The sequence below is a fragment of the Cibotium barometz genome, chromosome 65 (genome assembly GCF_041138505.1).
Source record: "Cibotium barometz isolate CiBa-2024 chromosome 65, ASM4113850v1, whole genome shotgun sequence".
Lineage (NCBI taxonomy): Eukaryota > Viridiplantae > Streptophyta > Polypodiopsida > Cyatheales > Cibotiaceae > Cibotium > Cibotium barometz.
The window spans coordinates 14,643,163-14,662,027 of NC_141110.1; positions in this window are offsets into that span (position 1 = coordinate 14,643,163).

The following is an 18,865-nucleotide window of genomic DNA, read 5'->3' on the forward strand; positions in this document are numbered from 1 at the left end:
GCCCGTCAGATGCATTGATACATGGGCTTGTATACGTGTTTTACGAATTTTGTTGCATCGATACACGCGTGTTTAATAGATTTTCCACGCATATAAAGTCGACTTTGGCAGACTTTATGCGTAGATACACGTGAACAGAGAGGGAAAATAGAAAATCCAAACAATGGTATTTGGTGCCTAAAATCTATTCTAGCATTCCAGCTAAGCTGAGGTACCCCTTGACTTTTGATATGCTAATACATTGCAGTATGTGTATTTGAGGAGGTTATCTATCTGCCAATGGTGCATGACACTAAATGGTGGTACGTCATCCCTGTTGCACCACGTTCCAAAGTGATGTACAATACATTCACTGATATGGAGCATAATATGGAGGATGTAGCAGGCCGCAATGAAGATTATGTCGAACATGCCAATGAAGATATTGTGATCGATGATCAAGAAATAAGAGATGATCATGATAATGAAGATGAGCATGCCATTTCTCATGATCATAAGGATGACCCTACCATTGATGATGATGGTGATGTTGATGAGGATGATCAGGGCATCAGTACCATTATCAATGGACAGAGTATCGATAGTGGAATAAATTTAATCATAGCCTTACAAATTGATCAAATGGATATTGACGATTGTTTGGCAAGGATGGATCTTATTGAAGATGAGATCGAATCCTAACCAATCCATCATTGTATTGTTCTAAATTGATGACAATTCTATTGTATATGTTATTTAATTTATCATCTCATGATTTATTTTTGAATATATATTATTGTAAATGCAGGTAGTAGTGGGATTGTGTAATGATATATATTGTAATGTACTATGAGATGGTTTAAAGAAGATGGTTTATATTTGCTCTCACGTGTAATAAAGCGTGTATATCTGCATCTAAAACACAGTGTTTATGTGGATATACACACTCTGTTACATGCATTTATGAAAATACACACGCGAACTTAGATGCCCATATACACGCACCCGATATTACTCATATACATGCGCGACCATAAACGCGTCCGTAACTTATCGCGTGTATCAAACACGTGTATGGAAGCATTGTCTTATAGTGACTCTTTCAATCTGGCCATCTGTTTTGGGGTGATAGGCTGTGTTGAGATCCAAGAAAGTTCCTACTGCTTCAAAGAATGCAGTCTAGAATTTCGATGTGAATTTGAGATCTCTGTCACTTACTATCCTCTTGGGTAAGCCATGCAATCTGAAGATCTCTTTATGGAAAACTCTAGCAACATCCACTAGAGTGTATGTTTCTTTCAGTGGAATCAGATGGGAAACTTTTGTTAGCCTGTCAACAACTACCACAAAAATGGAGTTGTACCCTGATTGCACTAAAGGTAATCCAGTGACAAAGTCCATACTGATACATTCCCGCTTCATCTGTGGAATGTCTAGAGGCTGCAGTTTCCCTGGCATCGTGACTCTCTCTACCTTCACTCTCCGACACATTAAGCATTTCCGCACATGATCAAGTACATCCTTTTTGAGTCTTGGCCAGAAGAAGCTTTTCTTCACAGACATAGGTTTTTATAAACTCTGGATGTCCAGCCATCACGCTATCATGGGCTTCTCTCATAATTCTTCCCTTTAGTCCTTCATCATTGGGGATACATAGCGGATTATTATAATACACGCATCCTTCATCCAATCTGTACCCAAGAACTCGACTCATTCCTTGAGGAGTTTTGCTTTCCTGCATTAGAAGGGTAGCAATAGGGGCAAAGAATTTATCCTATATGATTTTCTCCTTTCCTTAATTAATCAATGGATTTGACACCACTGTAAGCAAGGAGGCTTTTCGGTTGAGTGCATCTGCCACCACATTTTCTTTCCCCCGGTCGATACCTAATTTTAAAATCAAATTCATGCAAGGTCTGCATCCATCTCCTTTGACACATGGTGAGATCCCTTTGGGTGAAGATCCACTTGAGACTTTGATGATATGTCATTAAGGTGAACCTTTGTCCCAAAAGATTGTCTCCACAACTTCAGAGCATACACTACTGAGAGTAATGCCAAGTCATGGTGGATGGCATAATTTCTCTCATGTGTTCTGAGTTTCTTGGATTCATAGGCAACTGCATGACCTTCTTGCATAAGAGCACCGCCTAAGGCAAACCCACTGGCATCAGTAACACCTCAAAGGGTTTGGTAAAATCTTGTAACTTAAGGGCAGGGTTGGTTACTAAGGCTATCTTCAGTTTATCAAAGGCACTCTAACACATTGCAGTCCACTGAAAAAGTGTACTCTTCTATACCATCCTGTCAATCCTAGGAGTCCTTTGACTTTCTTTACCGTCTTGGGTTCTGGCCATTACTTGGATCTTTGCGGGGTCAGGAGAAATCCCATCTTTTGATACTATGAGTCCCAAGTATTCCACGTGGTTGACTGAGAAAGAACATTGCCCTTTTTTGCAAAGAGTTGGTGTTTCCTTAAAATTTCGAGGACCTTACACACATGAGCATGATCTGCAGAATTCTTTGAGTATACCAAGATATCATCAAAGATGACAAGAACAAAATCATCCAAGTATTTTCTAAGAAAATCATCCATAGTGAGTATTGAATGCTGTCTCTGGGATGTCTTGCTCCTTGATTCTGATCTAGTAGTACCCAGATTTGAGATCTATCTTTGTGAACATTTGGGTCCCACTTAGCCAATCCAGAAGTTCATCAATCCTAGGAATAGGATACTTATTCTTAATTGTTAATTGATTAAATTCTTTGTAGTCAATACAGAGTCTTAGCATTCCATCTTTCTTCTTTTGAAAGAGAACGGGCACACCCCAAGGTGAGACACTGGGTCTAACGAATCCTTGCTCTAACAGTACATCCACATCCACATCTACATTCATACATCCATTTTCACATCAATCTACACCATTCACACATCAAACCACATCATCCATTCATCCATTTACATCAATCCACATCATTCACACATCAAACCACATCATCTATACATCCATCCACATTAATCTACATCATTCACACATCAAACCACATGATCCATTCATCCATTTACATCAATCCACATCATTCACACATCAAACCACATCATCCTTACATCCATCCATATTGATCTACATCATTCACACATCATCCATTCATCCATCTACATTTAGCTGATTCATATCACTTCCATCCATCCATTTACATCTATCTGATTCCTCTTACATCTCATCACATCTATTTATAGAATGTAAGAGAATTCAAATTTTTTGATATAAAGATTCTTTACGCATCTAATTAGGCATAAAGACAACTTTAGTAAATATACACTTTTATAAAAATCCTTTTATGCATCTATTTATGCATAAATTCAATTATAAGGAAAATAACACTTTCGAATTAAAAATAAACCTTTTATGCATTTTACTATGCATAAACTCCATTTTAATGAGAATAACACTTTCAAAATAAAAATAAATCTTTTATGCATCTATCTATGCATAAATTCAATTTCAATGAAACTAATACTTTCGAAATAAAAATAAATCTTTTATGCATCTTTCTATGCATAAAATCAAAATTGATAAGAATAACTCTTTTGGATTAAAAGTAAAATTCTTTATGCATTTATTTATGCATAAAATCAAAATTGATGAAAATAACTCTTTTGAATTAAAAATAAAATTCTTTATGCATCTTTCTATGCATAAAATCAAAATTGATAAGAATAACTCTTTTGGATAAAAAGTATGCATCTATTTATGCATAAAATCAAAATTGATGAAAATAACTCTTTTAAAATAAAAATAAAATTCTGTATGCATCTTTCTATGCGTAAAATCAAAATTGATAAGAATAACTCTTTTGAAATAAAAATAAAATTCTTTATGCATCTATTTATGCATAAAATCAAAATTGATGAAAATAACTCTTTCAAATTAAAAATAAAATTCTTTATGCATCTTTCTATACATAAAATAAAAAATGATAAGAATAACTCTTTTCGAATAAAAATAAAATTCTTTATGCATCTATTTATGCATAAAAATCATTTATGATGAAAATCACACTTTTAATATTAAAAACATCTTTTATGCATACAAATCATTTATGATAAAAATCACACTTTTAATATAAAAAATATCTTTTATGCATATACTCATGCATACAAATCATTTATGATGAAATTCACTCTTTTAATATAAAAGAAATTCTTTTATGCATAAAAATTATTTATGATAAAAATCACACTTTTAATATTAAAAATATATTTTATGCATATATTTATGCATACAAATCATTTATGATGAAAATCACACTTTTAATATAAAAAAATATCTTTTATATATACAAATCATTTATGATGAAAATCACTTTTTTAATATAAAAGAATTTCTTTTATGCATCCATTTATGCATAAAAATTGTTTATGATGAAAATCACACTTTTAATATTTAAAAATATCTTTTATGCATACAAATCATTTATGATGAAAATCACTCTTTTCATATTAAAAAAATATCTTTTATGCATATATTTATGCATACAAATCATTTATGATGAAATTCACTCTTTTAATATAAAAGAATTTCTTTTATGCATAAAAATTATTTATGATGAAAATCACACTTTTAATATAAAAAAATATCTTTTATGCCTATATTTATGCATACAAATCATTTATGATAAAAATCACTCTTTTAATATAAAAAAATATCTTTTATGCCTATATTTATGCATACAAATCATTTATGATGAAAATCACTCTTTTAATATAAAAGAATTTCTTTTATGCATCCATTTATGCATAAAAATTGTTTATGATAAAAATCACACTTTTAATATTTAAAAATATCTTTTATGCATACAAATAATTTATGATGAAAATCACTCTTTTAATATAAAAAAATATCTTTTATGCATACAAATCATTTATGATGAAAATAACTCTTTTATGATCAAAATAAAAATTTCAATATGCTTCCTTCTATGCATAGAATTTAATTCTAAAGAAAGTAACACTTTTTTAATAAAATATTTTTAGAAACATTTTTTTATACCTAGGATGAAAAATGACACTTTAAGAATACATATACGATGGGAATTACTCTTTTGAAATAAAAAAAAAGTAAAACTTATTTCTCACAATTTTAGAAAATTTTATCATAACCTTGACCATTTCAATTTTTAACCCTCTAAAATCAATTAGAAGTTCACCAAGAGTGTTTAAATCATTCTAATGTAAACATTTTCTACTTATCAAAGAGAAACATTATGAAAAGCTTGATTTTATCCATTAAATATTCATCTAGGATAAAGAATGGTTGGATTTACTAAAGAAGAGAGAGGAATGCCTTTTTTCAATGAGGCATAACATCATATTCATTTTAGAGAAGACAAAAATCATAAAGAACAATAAAGAACCATAAAATGACTAGAAAAGAGAAGAATCTCCAACTTACAAGGAGAATTTGAGAGCTTTCCTTTGGCTTGATGGTTTGAGGGATCTACTCTTGTTTGAAACAAGAGTGGCCACCGATCTTTAGAAGAGGGAATGTTAAAAACTAATGAATTATAAGTAAATTCACAGTTTTTGGCTCTCTTAGGAGAAGTAGGGTAACAGTGCAAAAACACTATTAAGCTTCAACAAAGGGGAAGGCTTCTATTTATAGGAAAAAGTGAGCCTCTAACCAAGCAAACTGATTCTAGAATTTTCCAGATCAGTTTGGTCAATTTTTGACCATTTTTAGGTGAGTTTAGCTTACTTTTTGGATCTAGTTGAAACAGGAGAGAGGAGAAATAAAAATATCTCATTATTTGGGAGTTTAAAACTCTTCCACACATGTGAATTAGGCACCTCCTTCATGAGGGGAATTCCCCCATACTAATGAGGTATCAAAAATGCATCATTTCTTCTAAATATCTCTCTTTTTTAACTATTAATCTTGTCCTTAGTCAACTCTTCATCTTATGTGAGTATTTACTCAATTTTTTGGAAGATTTTTCTTTTTTTCTTCCATTTATCTCTTCCCTACATTTGGATGAATCTTATTGGTCCATAGGAACCTTAATTTAAAATTTCAAAAAAATCTTGACCCTAGGATAAGGCTTCTTGAACAGATTATACTTGATTTCTAATGCACCTTCTGAAAATCTTTTTGAACTTCTATCTTGGGGGAACTTATTTTAATAAGAAGAGATATTTTTTCATCCAAAAATATTTAAAAACTGAATTATCACTCTCTAGAAGATTTTCTCTCTCTAGGCCAAAACTGGTTGAAACAAGATCTTTTATATTTTTGAAGAGGGATTTGTTTACAGGGGAAGAATTTAGACATCATGAGGGGTTGGGGAGGAATCTTACATTCTACCCCACTTAAAAAATGCGAGATGTCCTCATCTCACAGGTGGAGTATGATCTCTTTCATCTTCTTCTTCTTCTTCAATCACTTCCAGCGTTACTGCCTTGGAAGTGCACGGCCGATTTGGGAACAACTCTCTTTGGCTTCCCCTATTCTGAGGTGGAGGTCTTGCATTACTTTGGATTGAAACTGCAAGTTGGATAGAGGGTCTACCTCTGGGATTTCCTTGGTTTTGGTGGATAGAACCCTGATTACTTTGGAAGGAAGGGGCTGGAGTCTGGAATCTTGATCCCTGATTTCCCTGCCCTGAAAACCTTGATCCAAAAGGAGCTAGGCAATCCATACTGCGATGTCCAAATCCTTGACAGTTATAGCATTTCACTCTCTTGTTCAAGGGTGAAACTTCTGAAGTTGAAATCCAGGGGATTGAATTTTGGGAAAAGGACATTTCTTCCATTCTAGAACTTCCCATATCTTGGGTTTGACCCTGATCTCTCTTAGGCAGAGGAAGGCTAGAATCACCTTCTAGGAATAAAAACCTTTTAAAAGGTAATGGTGCTGGCTTTGGCAAGACTTTGTCATCAAAGGCTTTGGCAAAATCCTTCGCCATTCTTACTGCTTCGGCCATTGAGATAGGTTTGGCATTCTTGACTAAAGTATCCAATGGCTCATTCATTCCCCGAATGAACCTGGCCCCATCAGCTGCTCTTCATCCAATTGAGGGAAATATTTCAGGAGAAGGGCAAAAGCCTGATGGTATTCTTCAATTGTCCGGCTTTCCTACTTTAGTTCCAAGAGCTCATTCATCTTAGTTTCAAGAAAGCCTGGGGGGGACAAAACCTCTTTCTGAGGTAAGCCTTGAGATCGCAGTCCAGGTTTGGGTATTTCGGTCGAGACAATTTGTCTTGGAGTGATTCCTCCACGCAACCCTGGCCATTTCCACAATCTTTAATGTGGCGAGAGCCATCTTGCTTCTCTCATTGTAGCCAGTTACATCAAAATATTCCTCCATGGCCTCAATCCACTTTTCTACAACTTCACCTAACTGTTCCCCTTCACCCTTGAAGGGACCAGGCTGTGAACTATGAAGAGTTTTACGAACATTCAGGTTGAGCTCTTCTTCATCGAGTTGGGGGTTAACATTTCTACCACGATGACCTCAATCCATGTTCCTATCAATACAAAAATTCTTGTTAAGTTTCTTTATTTATGATTCAATCCGATTTTTTATTCAACTGATTCTGGGGTTCTTTAAATAGGTTGGCTCCCCACATAATCATGGGGTAAAGATACTCATATAGAACACATTATCAGATAACAATTCATTTAGAATATCTCATTCATATCTTTAACACAATAATGGTCCGTCAGACTAAATTTTTCCATCTGAACTGTCCTCCATGGGGATTTCAGATTTTTAATTTATCATCCCTTAACTTGATCCATTGATCAAAAGTTAATAGTAGTAATCTGCCAACACAATCCACTAATCTCATAGTGATTTGCTGAAGTCATTAACATCATTCCAGTTATGAACATCATCACAGGGACTCGTCCCATTGATCCTCATTGTGGTTTTGCTCAGCTTATTACATTTCAGCTAAATTTCAAGAATCATCATTTTTCAATCAGAATCCAAATCAACTCATTAGTTCACAACCAGAATTCAAAACTCATATCAACTACATTTGAATTCATCATCTGGATAGCATTAATGCTTATAATTTCAAGTCTTAGATTTACTCGTATATACTGCCAGTATTATGTAAAGTGCCTAAGGTCAGATGGAGGGTGAGAGTACTTCTCCAATCAGTTCTCTGAATTTTTTAAGAAGAATGGTATTTCGAGACAATTTCACTCTGCAGCAAAATGGAGTTACTGAGTAAAAAAACAGGCACATTGCTGAGATTGCGCGAGCATTGATGGGAGAGAAGAATATGCCGCATAGCTATTGGGCTGAGGCTGTTTCTAGAGCAGTTTACATCATGAACAAGACTCCAATTGCAGCCATACATGATGTAACTCTAGAGGAGAGGTTTACTAGCAAAAAACCTGATTTGTCTCATCTGAAAGTATTTGGATGCATTGCATATGTGCATGTGCCATATGAGCTGAGAACTAAGTTAGATCCAAAAGCTAGAAAAATGTGTGTTTATTGGGTATTCCCTTGAGCAAAAGGGATACATGTGTTATAACCCTGCTGCACGTGAGTTGAGGATAAGCAGGGATGTTGTTTTTGATGAGATGATTAGCTCTGGTATGCTACTGAAAAAGAAGCTGTTGGGGCTGATGTGAGTGGAAATGTGGCTGCACAGAATGTAAGTTAGCAATCAAAGTCTTTGAGTGGACCAGGAGAGTCCTCATCTAGTGGTTCAGTTGATAGACCATGGAGTGGCAGCTGCGTCATAATACCAGTCCTGCAAATGTGATTAGTACATCACATAAAGGCAAAGAGAAAGTGATTGAGCCCCTTAGTACTAACATTTCTGTAGGGCATCATCATGTTGATGAAGAGTCTAGTGGCTTAGAGATGAGCCTTGATGAGGATCTTGGGATACCAGCTATGAAAACACATGGTGTAAAGAAGGCTATGGAAGACATGAATGCAAAGCTGCGAAGATCTGGGAGAGTGAAGAATCCTGTGCAGAGGTTTACCGGTTGGAAATGTGTGTTGGGAGAAAGTTATGGATGAGGAGATGGATGCACTATATGGAAATGAGACTTGCGATTTAGTGTAATTGCGTGAAGGCATGAAAGCCATTGGATGCAAGTGGGTGTACAAAGTAAAACATAACATTGATGGAAGCATAAGCAGGTACAAGGCTAGATTGGTAGCCAAAGGATATGCGCAGACATATGGCATTGATTATGAGAAAACTTTCAGCCTAGTTGTTGCCAAGATGGCAACAGTGAGAGTTGTGATAGCAGTGGCTACATCAAAGCAATGGTCTTTACATCAGATGGATGTAAAGAATGCATTCTTGCATGGGGATTTGTAGGAAGAGGTGTATATGTTACAACCACCTGGTTATCAAGATGTGAGTCACCCCGAGCATGTTTGCAAGTTGAAGAAAGCCTTGTATGGCTTAAAACAAGCACCAAGAGCATGGTCTGACAAGATTTCTGAATATTTGGTCACTATTGGCTTTCATGTAGCCAATGCAGATTTCTCGCTGTATGTGAGACAAAGTGATAGAGGGGTTGTGCTTGTTGTCTTCTATGTAGATGACCTGATCCATTACGGGGGACCATGATGTAGAGATCTTTGATGTAAAGATCTTGCTTAGACAAAAGTTTGAGATGAAGGATCTAGGGGAGCTCAAATATTTCTTGGGCATTGAGGTGATTAGGTCACCACATGGTATTGGATTACTGCAGAGACAGTATGGCTTGGACATGACAGGCTATAAGCCTATATTAGTGCCATTGGATTAGAATGGCAAGTTGAGTGCATATTCAAGAGAGATTTTGGAGGATCCTACTATGTACAGGCGCAGAGTAGGAAGCTTGATCTACATGACGATCACCAGGCCAGATTTGAGCTATGCTATTGGGTTGGTGAGTCAGTTTATGCAGGTTCCTCGGAAGCCACATTTGGATGCATTGACACGCATACTGAGGTATGTGAGGTCTACTTTACCTTGTGGACTATTTTATGAAACTGGGACAGAGATATGTGTACATGGGTACACAGATGCTGATTGGGATGGTAGTATCTCAGATAGAAGATCTACTAGTGGCTTCATGTTTTCTTTGGGGAGTGCAGCAAGAAGCAGCCTATACGGTTGCTCTATCCAATACATAGAGGCCGAGTACAAAGGTGTAGCATGTGAGGTAGCTTGGTTGAGAAAGCTACTTGCAGATTTGGGTCTATCAGTGGTGGATAGACAAGTTATCATTTTCTGTGACAACATTAGCACTATACAGTTGGCCAAGAACCCAGTTTTTCATACTCGCACGAAGAATATAGAGGTCCACTACCATTTTGTTAGAGAGAAGGTTTTGGCAGGATACGACCTTGTTTATGTCAGCACACAGGATCAGGTCGCTGACATCTTCACTAAAGCATTGGGTACAGAGAAGCTCCGTAAATTCAGGGCTTCGCTTGGTGTACATGAGATGGAGTTGAGCTCGAGGGGGAGTGTTGAGATATTAACTCATCTAGTGAGGCGGTGGACAATAATGGCCCACCTGGGGGATAGGCCCCACACTTACACCACTGGCATGGTTGGTGAGATCATGGGTGATATGCGGCCAGTGGGATGACAGGCTGTGTGATAGCCATTCTAGAGACTGCTAGCATAGTTATAGCGCCAGCTCATTTAGTTGGGTTCACACTATAGAGAACCCTAGTATGTATTTGGCTGAGTACCTTTTCATATGGGTATACTCTTATCTTTGTATATGGTGTGTTGAGTGTTGTGTGAAGAAGAAGAAGATTTTAAGCCTCTCACCTTGTGTGTTCTCTTTTAGGGTTTTGTGAGTGTGTGTGTGCTTGTGCAAGAGCTCAAGCTCTCTTCTCCCCTGCATCTTTTCACCATGGGTATGCATGCATAGAGCCATGGGCATCCATGCCTCCATTCTTAGGCTCTATGCATGCATAGAGCAATCATGCATGCATATGCCTCTATCCATGCATCTTAGGCTCTGTGCATGCATAGAGCCTAAGATGCATGCATAGAGCAATCATGCATGCATATGGCTCTATGCATACATAGAGCCTAAGATGCATGGATAGAGGCATATGCATGCATGATTGCTCTATGCATGCATAGAGACATATGCATGCATGATTTCTCTATGCATGCATCTTAGGCTCTATGCATTCATAGAGCCATGGGCATGCATGCAGGCCCATGGCCATAGTCATGACTCCATTCTTAGGCTTTATGGGCATGAATATAGCCATGGACATGCATGCATCTCAAGCTCCATGCATGCCCATGGCCATAGTCATAACTCCATACATAGAGCCATGCTTCTATGTTTAGGCCATGGGCATCTATGGCTATGGCTATGCCCAAAAAATAAGGAACTTGAAAAAAAATAAGAGCAAGAGAGAGGGTTTGGAGCATACCTTGGAGAGTGGAGATAGGAAGCAAAAACCTATAAAACCATAGCCATAAAAAGCTTAGAAAAACCTATAAAACAATAGCCCCATAAAAAGCTGGAGTGGAGAGAGAGGTAGAGAAGATTGAGATGCCAAGGAAAGTAGAAAAAGAGGGAGAGACTCCTACCTTTGGAGAGTGGAAGAGAGGAAGTGGGAGAAAGAAAAAACATGAAAAACCATACACAAAAAGAGATTAGCAAAACCAAAAAGAGATTAGAGTAGAGAGATAGGGAGAGAGGGAGAGAGTCTTACCTTTGGGTAGTGAAATAAAAAAGAACACTAAACCTACAAAACAAACAAAACAAGGACATATAGGCAAAAACATCAGTACCTACAACGAAAAACAATAACAAGGTAGAGCAGATTGGAGAGAGAGAGAGAGAGAGAAGGAGAGGGAGAGACAAAGAGAAAGGGAGGGGAGAGAGAGAGAGAAGGGGGGGTGATGAGGAGAAGGGTGGCTTACCACACACCTCCAAAACAATGCAAAACTCACTAAACCACACACATTATACAACCGTGGATTTTTTAAAATTTTCCAGAGTTAGTATTTAGGTCGGTATCTGAGTCGAAATTAGCCTCGGTAATGTCTATAAGCAGAGTTGGTAATGGCACCGATATTAGAGTCGATATTTCCAACTCAAATACTGATGTAAACACCGAGTCATATACCGACCCTAATACCGATGCCCGATAATTTCACATAATAGTGTAACCGACTTGATATAAGTCATGGTACATATTGATATGACATTTCAAGTGAAAATGTACCGGGAGATCAACGGCAGAGGATGTAGGGTTGCATAGATCAGCATAGGATGAAGGGGAGATTACAAATTATGGTAGGCATTTTCTCACACTCGGGAGTGCACATGGGTTGGTCATATACAATGGCTTATCAAGATGGCAAGGATCAGATGCTCTCACACACTGGAACTCTAAAGGGGGGAGTGAGCACAGTGGACTACTTGATGGGGTCTCCTTCATTAATACCTGATGTGCGGGGTTTCATGATTTCTAGTAGGCCCATTGGCATAACAGCCGATCATGCATACCTAAGCTTCACACTAGTAGGTAGATGCATGAGAGATGGGCCAACCACTCATCTACCAGATACCTGATGTGAGGTGAAAACAAAAAGAAAGACCAGACCTCTATAGCCCTTCACCTCGCAGACTTTGATACAACAATTACAAAAAGGGGGCACCAACAACCAACACAAAACACCACACAGAGATTCCTCAAAACTCTGTATTTCACAAGATAATCAAAGGCCGCACACATCCACAAATAATGCAAAAAAGAAGATCCCTCTTTCACAAATCAGCTGGCTCTACTCCCTTCCTTCACTCCCTTCATCTTCCCATGGCTCTCCACAAATAATGCAAAAAAGAAGATCCCTCTTTCACAAATCAGCTGGCTCTACTCCCTTCCTTCACTCCCTTCATCTGCCCATGGCTCTCCTTTTGCATCCCAAAGGCGGTCACTCTCACACCACTGCCACCTCCCTCTCTGTGGTAATCCTGCAACTCTCTGTGGTAATCCTGCAGAGCTGCCGATTACAAGACCAAAAACAAAAGCCACACTTCTAACTCTCGCTACTGAAAGTGGCCAACTTCTACCAATGTCTCCAGCCCATCACAGGCGAAGAACTCTCCCTCTGTCGCTAGTAGCCAGTGCCCTCCAAAGCCAAAGAGCCTGATGATTACTATTGCCAACCACCTTCTCTTTTAGCGCTCGCTGGTTGTCGCTCTGAGGCAATTCCCCTAGCGGTCGCTGTCTCCAGTTGTCCAGCCACTGCAAAAAAATCTAGCCTCACCATCCTTTGCTAGCCGCGAGCCAGCTCTGCGCTGCATCTCTCTCCACAAAGTCACCAGCCCTACCTGCCACTTTGCCTCCCCTAGTCGCCGCCTCCAAGTGCCCGACATCTCCTCCCAGTCGCCCACAGTCGGTGCGCCTGTAGTTTCTCTCCTTCGCTACCAGCCCACCTCTTTCTTTATCGCCAGCCCACAGCCCTCGTAGGCGACCATCTTCTCAACAACCCGACTGCCAACCCAAGCAAGCATCGCTGCAGTAGCTTCTCTCTCCGTTAGCTCTGCACGCACATAAAGGAAACACACCCGCTTCTTTGTTGGCTCCGCTCGCTGGTCCCAGAAGTCTCCTTCATCTCCAGGCGGCAACTTTACACACCCAACCCAAAACAGCTCGCCACCTTCTGGCTCCTTCTTTTCACGAGGGCGAGAGAGTTGGCAGCAAGGCAAGCGGCCAACTGGCTCTCTTTTTGCTTGCCACTTGGTGGTTTATATATATATATATATTTGAAGGTGGTTCCCATGCCACACTGTAGTGCCTATCTAGGCCTCTATTAAAATCTTTTGTAACCTCCGAATCCATACATATATGACGTCTCATCACCATGCCTATTATGCCCAAACCCCTTGCGATGTGGAGACATACGGCCATTCCAAAAATCTGCTCAGTACATCCAAACTCAAGCACAAAGAATAAATTATATTTAGCTGGCATCCCTTGTAGATTTCAGTATTTACAGTCTAGATTGGGCTCTGTCCACGTAAACTAGCATATGTACATCTATCTCCACTAGAGGCTCATCAAAGCCCCAATCATTGACATCCTCATGCTCTTCCACCTCTTGTTTGTACACATCCAAGACACCCTCTTGGTAATTAGAAAGCTCATACAATAAAAACTTCAAGTCTCAAGCACCTGCTCCAAAGAAAAATGCATGTACTAACTCACTGCAAGTCATTCAGTCTGTACATTTGCCAAGGCATTCAGGGCAAAGTTTTATTGCATACCATGCATCCCATATGTACACGGACTCAAAACACCTTTACAGAATTTTGCCTGGCATACTTTGCCCAACCCCTAGCCTGCTGAATCATTCATGATCTCAGCAGTAAAAAGCATTTCAAGACCTAAATCCATATCCAAAGACTACCCTTCATTGGAAATCACATCTTCTAACATTACATCCTTTACAATCACCATCAAACATGCATAATACTTCTTTAGCCTATATCCATTTACCCTGGAAGCATGTAAAGTCCCATCTAAATCTGCTTATTGATAGGTACCATTTGCAAATCCTTGCATCACCAAAAAAGGTCCTTCCCACTTAACTTGAAACTTGTCCAACCTACTATTATAACGTAATACCAAGTCATCCTTCATAATTCCTTTGCTTTTATTTTTCTTGTTGATCTTCTCCAATGTCCTTGTCTGCATATCCTCATAATGCTTCAAAGCATTATCCCTGTTCAGCTGTGCTTCTTGTAAATATAACAGCCGCTCTTTAAGGGCATCTTTAGGCTCTTCCAAAAGCTTTTCCAACATTTTAACAGCCGGTATCTCCAGCTCAATAGGCAATAAAGCTTCTTTCCCATAAACAAGATGAAATGGAGTGAAACCAGTACCAGTTTTAATCGTTGTCCTGTATGCCCACAAGGTAGCAGGCAATTCCAGATCCCAATTCTTGCCTTGTCGCTCCGTCACCTTAGATAAAATCTTAATCAATTCACCATTGAAACGCTCATTCAAGCCATTACATTATGGATAGTAAGGTGTGGTAAAATTGCACGACTGATCTTCATCTTTGTACACAAATAGTCCATAAGCTCTGCCCTGAAACTTGGACCTTGATCAGAAAGCAATTCCAATGGCACACCATATCCTAATATACAAACTTTGCCACTTCCTTAGCAGTAATTTGTTTCACTGCCTTTACTTCCGCCCATCTAGAAAGGTAATCAACGACAGTCAAAATGTAGCACTTCCCTCAGCTGGTAATAGGCAATGGTCCCACAGCATCAATATCCCATTTTTCAAAAACATCATAAGCAAGAATTGTCTTCCTCATTTCAGGCCTTAATATCCGTCTACTATGAGCTTGGCATTGTTTGCATGACCTGCACCAATGATTAACATCCTTATGTACACTTGGCCATACATAACCTTCCTGCAATACTTATGCAAAGTAATCTTTGAGGCAAAATGTCCACCGCATGCTCCTTCATGGTTTTCCTTAAGAATTTTGTAGATTTCTTCCTTCCAAGGTACCCGTCACATTATTAAGTCAATTCCCCTCAAATACAAATCATCACCAACCATCACATACCTTGCAGCTTTCCTGATGAAACCATATTTTTTTGATTTTTCAATACCACTAGGAATCATCCCTGTTAACAAAAACTCCTCAACATCCTGTAATTTCTCCCTGCCACAATAAAATGGTGCATGAGCTTTAAGAACAAAAACTTCACCAATCATTCCCTGGGCTGCTTCATGAGCCTCCTCATTATGGCCTCGATCCACATGCTTAAGACTCCAAGCTTCAAATTACTTCAACAAACCTTTAATCTTGAAACACATTTCTTTGAGTGACACATTCTTTGACTTCCAAACTCCCAACACCTGTTTTACCACAAGCAATGCATCACCTCGAATGCGAATCTTGTGTACACCATGCTTCAAACATATTTGCAATCCAACTTCCAAAGTCAGATACTTCGCTTCATTGTTGCTATGTGCATCCACCTTAACACCCTTCTTAAAAACAAGGCAACCCTATGGATCATAAAACACTAAACCTCCTGAGGCTGCATCATGGCTTTTCCTGTAGGAACCATCAAAATATAATATGTGTGCATTCACCAACTCAACCGCATCCTCAACTAGCTTCTTGATGGTCTCCTCCTTTATAAGAAGAGGACTCTCCTTATATGTCAATAGATCAGCTAAGGTAGCCCTGGTACTCTCTTCCACCAAGAATGAGAAAGTAAACTCCTGCAACTCAATCACCCACTTCATCATAGCCTTAGATAAATTTGTGCCATTTATCAACTGAGGCAAAAAAGTGTAACTCGTCAAAAACACAAAGGGGTGAGGCAACAAGTAGTGGTGGAACCGCCTACATGCATACATCACACTAACCATAACAAGTTTCACCTCTGATAACAACCTTTCTCTAGCAAGTTTTACCCTGCTAGCACAGTAGACTGGTTGCATATAATGTGATTCTTTCCCCTTCTGTAACAACATAGCTCCAATTGCATCTTCACGTACTGAGGACATAAAACACATGTTCCTAGTTAGGCGCTTTCATTGTAGGAATAGCACCCAACACCTCTTTCACTTTTTGAAAAATTACCTCACACTCCTCTAACCAATGTAAAGGATCATGCTTTGCTGCCTGTTGCAAAGGATATAACAACTGTGAAGATAGAGAGATAAATCGAGCCATATAGTTCACCTTTTGCACAAAAGTAGTCAATTGCTTTGTATTCTTGGTGTAGGGAGAAGAAGAAGAAACTTGACTTTATCAGGATCTGGATCAATACCATTCTCTGAAACAACATGGCCCAAGAGCTTCACCCTCGGTTGAGCCAAAAAACACTTTTTTGGATTTAATTGACCACCACACTCATCATAACGCTGAACAACTGTAGCCAACCTATCACAATGCTCTTGCTTGGAGCTGTATATACAAAAATCATCAATAAAATCCTTGACAAACTTGCCCAAAAAAGGAGATAATACCCAATTTGCCCTTTTCTGATAGTTGGGTGGCCCATTCATCAATCCAAAAGGAAGGACTTTGTAGCAGAAACACCCCCAAGGTGTAATGAAAGTCGTCTTGCGCTGATCTTCTTCTGCAATCTTTAACTAAAAATAGCCTGAATACCCATCACAAACATTGTACCTTTCATATCCAGCCACAGTATCCAAGATCTCATCCAAAAAAGGTAGGGGGTAAGGATACTTTTTTGTAGCAGCATTCAAGGGCTTGAAATCCACACATATACGCCACCTGCCATCTTTCTTTGGACTCACCACTGTAGGACTTACCCACTCAGCTGTGTCCACTTGTGTAATGAACCCTGCATTCAACAACTTATCAACTTTCTCTCTCAAGGCCTGCATTTGTTCTCGTTCCATCCTACGAAGCTTCTGCCTAACTGTTTTTACACCTTCTTTCAATTCAATCCTCAAATCTGGCCCTTTAAATCCTGGAATCTCCTTATAAGAGGTGATGAACAATTTTGGAAAATGAGACAGCATATTAACATACCTAAACTTTTCTCCACTCGAGAGATCTAGACTCAGCATTCCTTCAATCAGCTCCTGCTTCTTCTTCACTTCTATCTTTGGCTGCAGTAATTCCTCGATCACTTCATACGACCCCAAAGTATCTTCTCTCTCAGTACTCGCTTCATGCACTTCTTTATCTTCATTACCTTGTTGCTCTAATACTAGGAAAGCCACATCTGCCTCTTCTTCACTAGAAGCAGTAGTCGATGAAAACAAAAAGAAAGACCAGACCGCTATAGCCCTTCACCTCGCAAACTTTGATACAACAATTACAAAAAGGGGGCACCAACAACCAATACAAAACACCACATAGAGATTCCTCAAAACTCTGTATTTCACAAGATAATCAAAGGCCACACACTTATCCACAAATAATGCAAAAAAGAACATCCCTCTTTCACAAATCAGCTGGCTCTACTCCCTTCCTTCACTCCCTTCATCTGCCCATTGCTCTCCTTTTGCATCCCAAAGGCGGTCACTCTCACACCATTGCCACCTCCCTCTCTATGGTAATCCTGCCGATTACAAGAGCAGAAACAAAAGCCACACTTCTAACTCCCGCTACTGAAAGTGGCCAACTTCTACCAGTGTCTCCAGCCCATCAACAGGCGAACTCTCCCTCTGTCGCTAGTAGCCAGCGCCCTCTAAAGCCAAAGATCTTGATGATTACTATTGCAAACTGTCAGGCTAAAATCTGAAAGGTTTTTTTGGTCAGTGTACATATGGTGCGTGTGGTGTGTGAATAAATTTTGCCCTGAATGCCCTGGCAAGTGTACAGGCCGAGTGGTTTGGTTGAAAGCTGGAATATGCACGTGTTTTTCTGGGAGCAGACGCTAGAGATCTGGAGTTTTATTGCATCAGTATGGTGTGCTGATGGATACTAAATGCAGAGCACCGACGACTGGAATGGTTGTGTTTGGAGATGATAATGATGCTGACGAAGACGGGGGGCAGCTCTCGCTCTTATTTTGGAAAATTATGGCCGCGGCGTGATGATCCGAAGTGCAAGGAGAAGGGGCCCTTTTAGCATTTGTGGGTGGCCATCATTATGTGGCTTGGAGACTTTTAAAAAAATATATATTAAATATATCCACATGGCCAATTTGTAAAAAACCACGTGGAATAGCGAGGTGGCGGCCAGCTTGCTTCGAGAGAGCCGAGAGCTGGAGTCGTGAAGCAGCGAGGGGGGCTCTCTAGCGTTACTGAGGGGCGCAGTGCGGCAGCTGCAGGTACGTAGTGAGGAGGCACCGTTGTGCAGAAGTGATGGGCTAGAGAAGCCGGTGGGCTTTGGAACGCAGCTAGTCAGCGCAGA